The sequence below is a fragment of the Rutidosis leptorrhynchoides genome, chromosome 10 (genome assembly GCF_046630445.1).
Source record: "Rutidosis leptorrhynchoides isolate AG116_Rl617_1_P2 chromosome 10, CSIRO_AGI_Rlap_v1, whole genome shotgun sequence".
In the NCBI taxonomy this organism is placed as follows: domain Eukaryota; kingdom Viridiplantae; phylum Streptophyta; class Magnoliopsida; order Asterales; family Asteraceae; genus Rutidosis; species Rutidosis leptorrhynchoides.
This window is the reverse complement of record NC_092342.1, coordinates 93,667,217-93,672,779: the sequence shown is the minus strand read 5'-3', so window position 1 is coordinate 93,672,779 and position 5,563 is coordinate 93,667,217. Positions and strand designations below refer to the sequence as shown.

Genomic DNA, 5,563 nt, shown 5'->3' with positions numbered 1-5,563 from the left:
TTTATTAAGGTTTGGTGAAGTGTGATTTGTTACCTCAATCGTCGGCAAAGTTTATTTGAAGTATTTTTTTTTTTTTTATTTGAAAAAAAAAAAAAAAAAAAAAAAAAAGAATTTATCAACTAGGTACACCACTCTCCCAAGGCCTATATAAATGCAAACAACCATGCCTAAACTGATATAATTAAATTTGTATTACCGGCCATTCCATACTTTGTATCAGCCAATTAAAATGATCAAAGACGAGCTTACTCCGGCCATACTATTTGTCACCATTTCGGTAGTCATCATCATATACGCTATTAATGTTGTACGGTACAAGCTGAAACTTTCGAGCACGTCGCCACCATTACCGCCAGGTCCCCCTTCGCTCCCAATTGTCGGTTACCTTCCATTTCTAAAGCCTGACACGCATAAACAGTTTGTCGACTTGGCACACACATACGGGCCTATTTTCAAGTTCTATATCGGAAGTAGACTTCACGTCGTGATAAACACTCCAGAATTAGTACACGAGGTTGTCCGTACACTTGACGAAATCTTTGCTAACCGTGACAGGACAATCGCTGCCTCGATACTCAGTTTCGGAGGGCAAGACATAGCATTTTCAAATTACAACTCGAATTGGCGTAACCTTCGTAAGCTATTTGTCCATGAGCTTTTGAGCAAAACAAGTCTTGAAGCTTGTAGTTCTTTTAGAATTGGTGGAGTTAGGGATGGTAATGGGCGAAAAAAAACCCGTGACCCGCGGGTACCCGATCCGTGATAGGCGGGTAAAATCATCTAATCCTACCGGCGGGCACGGGTACGGGTAAAAAATTATACCCGCCGACGGGTCGCGGGCGGGTCGCGGGCGGGTCGCGGGTACATACTACCCGTCACGGGTAAAACCCGATCCATTAATTCATGAGACTTTTTTTTAATTTACCCGCTAGTTTATACATACAATTATCAAATTTAAAAATGATTTTACTTGTAATGCAATAATGATAAAAAATATAATATTATATATAAGTAAAAAACTTAATTTTCACGTCATTTTAGACATGTAGCTTGTACATATAATTCATAATTAATAAAATTAAATAACTTTTCTTAAAGAAATTTAACAAAGTTGTATATTATTATTACCCGCGGGTTTACCCCACGGGTCTTGGGTATCCGCGGGTCACGGGCATGGGCGAAGAAATTTTACCCGCGGGTGGGTAACGGGTCTCAAAGAGGAAAAAAACAACCCGACGGGCGGGTCGCGGGTATATAGAACCCGTGCCCGTTACCCGCGGGCGTCATCCCTAGGTGGAGTTAGACAAACTATAAACGATATATTTCGAAAGATGGGAAGTAAAGTAAACATTTCTGAGATCGCGTTTTTTTTTGTAAAGGGATTCACCCGGTAAATATTATTTATAAAAAATAATAAAAACATACAATTAAGAACAGCAACCGCAAGCGTGTCTAGCGGCCTCACAAACTACCAAAACAAACCAAGCTAGAACCTACACAACAAAAGGACTAGCAAAACCAATAACACATACGACACACTTAGACCAGGACCAATAATTCCACCTACAACCACCACGATTTCATGCCAAACGGGGCTGTTGTCTTGGTATCCTTTTTTCCTGCCATAAATCTTGCCGTTTCATCTTCATCAGATTCTACATCGCTCGGTTCATCAATAAGAATTCCAAACGAATTATTAACCTTTATACCTTTCTCCTTTGTGCTCGTTCCTACATCATCATGATTAGTCACCTTACTCACACTAGGTGCCTTAGGAGCCTTCTTAATAGGACGATATACTACCTTTTGTCTGTTTTTCCCTAGTGCAAAACCATCCTTCTGATTCAGACCATTCACCTTCGCATTCTTCTTGTTCACAATAGTAAAACCATCATCATCTACCTTTTTCTTCTCCTCTATGATTGGAACTCTATGAGGGCATTGTAAGTCACAATGTCCGAACACCTTACACTCCGAGCATCTTGGAGGTTTCCATTCATATTCTACCCGGACCGTATCTAACACTTTCTTCTCATTAACCAAATTCGGAGTAGCAACACGAAGAGATTCTTTTAAATCTTTTTCAGCAGAAACCTCTATCATGGCACGTGCATAGTCTGGACGACCCCAAGATTCCAAACACATCATGCTTGTGAGAGAATCCAACATCATCGGACGACCCACTTTCGATGCTATAGCACTCAACCCAACTTTGTTAAATCCCGCAAGAGGAATATCGTGCAACTTAACCCATATTGGCACTTTCGTTACATTCTCTTTAGTAAGAGAAATATTCGGAGACCGTTTATTTAAAATAATCGGAATGGTTCTAATCATCCAAGGTCCATTCTCCAAGACTTATCTCATCCCTTTTTCTGAGTTGAACTTGAAAAAGAAAAACCCCTTAGCGTTCATCATCACTTTTTCAATACCGAACTTTTTTCACACATTCATCACATAGCTATTAACCACCGGAAAAGCAATCCGCTTACCAAGAAAATACCCGTATAAAGTATTACTATATCGGCTTGACGCTTCTTGAACAGACTCTATCGGGATTTCCACGTCAATACCATCATCCAGAATCTCATTCGATTCATACAAGTAAAACTTTACCTTACGCTTTTCCGATTGCCCACCGAGCGCCTTCAGATAGTTTTTAGAGTTTATCTCACCTGTATCATGGATCTCGTTATTCTGTGAACCAAGCTTCTTCCCATCCTCTTCATCCGACGAACTGGTTGTAGCATGAACACTACACTTATCATCTTGATCCATTAGTTTCCCATGCTCGTTCGATGTATTCAGCACATCATCTTCGATATGCGCATCAGTCTTAACCAGATCCTCATCATCTTTACCTGTATTAACAGGTTTATATATAGATTCCACACTAGTCGAATCAGATTTCTCATCAACACCAATCACTCGACTCCGCAACACCTTCGTTTGAGATGGTTGGGGATTCTTCTTATGAGTTCCTCCCGACGATTTACCCATCGTCAAACACCGATCAAAATAGAACAAGAATGAACCAGAAAATAAAATTAATCGTTAAAGAAACTTCAAGCTTTACCTTTTCGGTTTAAGATGAATACAGTTTGGTTCGAGAAGATTCTGAACCTGGTAATCAGTTATGAAGATCGACGAAAGTTCGTTTGATGTTTAGGATTAGAGATCTAGTGTTAATTTTGTTTCACAGATCTTAGAAAATGCAGTAGAAGGTGGCGGCTGTAAGTAAATTAGGTTTGGTGATACTCCGTAGATTTTTGAGAGGAAAAGTCAAAGGGAGGTCAAGGGAGAACTTGTGAAATTTAGTTTCGAGAGTAGTTAAGAGATCGCGTTTTCGACTCAGGCAAACGTTGTTAGAAGAATGGTTTGGAATAAGAAATTAAATGAAGAGGAAGAAGAAGATAGTAATGATATTAGTATTGGAGCTGATCATTGGCAAACTATAGCATTCAAAACGAGTGAGTTGTTAGGAACGTTTAATGTGTCTGATTACTTCCCTAGCCTTGCATGGTTTGATCTACAAGGTATTGAGCGGACCATGAGGAGCCAGGTTCAAAATTTGGACTTTGTATTTAAAACCGTCATTGATGACCGAGTTAAATTTAACTCCAAAATGTGTGGAGATCAAGGAACAAATGCTGCAGACTCTAAAAAGAAAGATTTTATACAAATATTACTGGATATGAAGGAAAACAATGATTTTAGCAACATCCAAATCTTCTCACTTCTTATGGTAATTAAGCTCGATCTACTCTTAACTCGTTAACTAATTCAAACATTAAATACTACTCTGTATGTCCTAAAAAAATGTCCCTCGACAATTTTTTTTTTTTTTTTGGATTAAAGATATGTTAATAAACTATCTATTTTGTCCTTCATTAATTAATTTAATAATATATTATAAATTATAATTAACTAACTTGTTAAATAAAGATGAAAGAGATCAAATTAGGAGTAGAAGTTTTGATGATTCGAACTTTAATGCATTTTTATTATTATTTTGAATAAAAGACATTTATTTTGAGACATATATAAAAAATAATGTGGACTTTTTTTTTTTTTTGAGGGAGTAATTCTAACCAAAAGGTCAGTCTTTGGCCTAGCGATATTGAGGTAACTTATTAACCTTCAGGTTGTGAGTTTTTTGTAATATGAGTGTGTGTTTGCCAAATTGCCGTTCTAAAAAAATACTAATTCTAGCACACTATTAATAATAATTTGAATTGTATCAGGGCATTATGTTTGCAGCAACTGAAACGACCACAGCTGTGACTGAATTGGCAATGGCGGAGATTATGAGAAGTCATCATGTAATGAAAAGGATTCAACAAGAATTAACAGAAGTCGTAGGAGAAGACAACATCGTTGAAGAGTTTCATCTTGAGAAATTACAATACTTAAATGCAGCGATTAAAGAAACACATCGGTTGCACCCTGTAGCCCCTTTCTTAATCCCACGGGCCCCAAGTAAAGATTGCACGCTAGGCGGATACACCGTCCCAAAGAACACTTCCATGATCTTGAATGTTTGGTCCATCCACCGGGATCCTCGGTACTGGGATAATCCTTTAGAATTCAATCCTGAGAGGTTCTTGACAGATGAAGGACGAACCAAATACGATTACAAGGGAAGCAATATGAAGTACCTACCATTTGGATCAGGGAGAAGAGTATGTCCAGGAATTCCATTAGCCGAAAAAATGCAAACGCTTACATTGGCTTCGCTTTTGCACTCCTTCAACTGGAGTCTGCCTGAAGGTGAAGAACACGACCTTTCCGAAAAAATTGGCTTAGGGCTCAAGAAAGCTAAACCACTAATTGCTATCCCATCTCAAAGGCTGCATCATGTGAACCTCTACACCTAATCTTTTAGGACATATCCATTCGGTTCATTAAGATCCTCTCAAGATAAGTTTGAAGAATTCTGTTTAAATTCTGGCATGTGGTGGTTGTGCGTTAATATAATCGATCATAATCATAAACATATAGTTCATAATAAAACTTCAATCCTATTTATGTGGATTAAATTCTAGCTAATCGATATGTAACTGGTTGAATTACTAGTGTTTGGACTTGGTCAATAATATCCCATATATGTTTATACACTTTCTGAGGTTTAAGTTTTACTTTAGCTCCAGTGACACATTTGTTGCAAAATAGCTTCAGATTGGCATGCGTATTGTCGTGGGTATATTTTAGTTTGTTAACATAAACCACGTTGATGCGAGAAATGATTTCGCATTACACTTTAAACACATTTGAATAATTTATAAAAATAATACGCATATCTGCGTTCGCTCAAAACCATTATATATATTGTCCTACTTTTGTTATTCGTATTTTCTTTCGTGATTTATCAAATCAATTGTTATAAATAGTTACCATAAAGTGTTGTCAAATAATCTAATAGAAAACTTTGGTAACCAAATTGAAAAAAAAAAATATCTAAAAATCCTTTACTAAATGTGGAAGATTAAATAATACAGTTACTATATACTGAAAAAATTACTAAATGTGAAAATTTAAATAATATGGAGTAGTTACTAACCAT

The 5,563-nt window shown here is 37.1% G+C and overlaps 1 pseudogene; it reads left to right on the top strand.

Annotated features, from left to right (window-relative positions):
• Nucleotides 1-229: 229 nt before the first annotated feature.
• LOC139870457 (cytochrome P450 76C1-like) lies at nt 230-4,877 on the top strand (annotated as a pseudogene).
• The last annotated feature ends 686 nt before the right edge of the window (nt 4,878-5,563 follow it).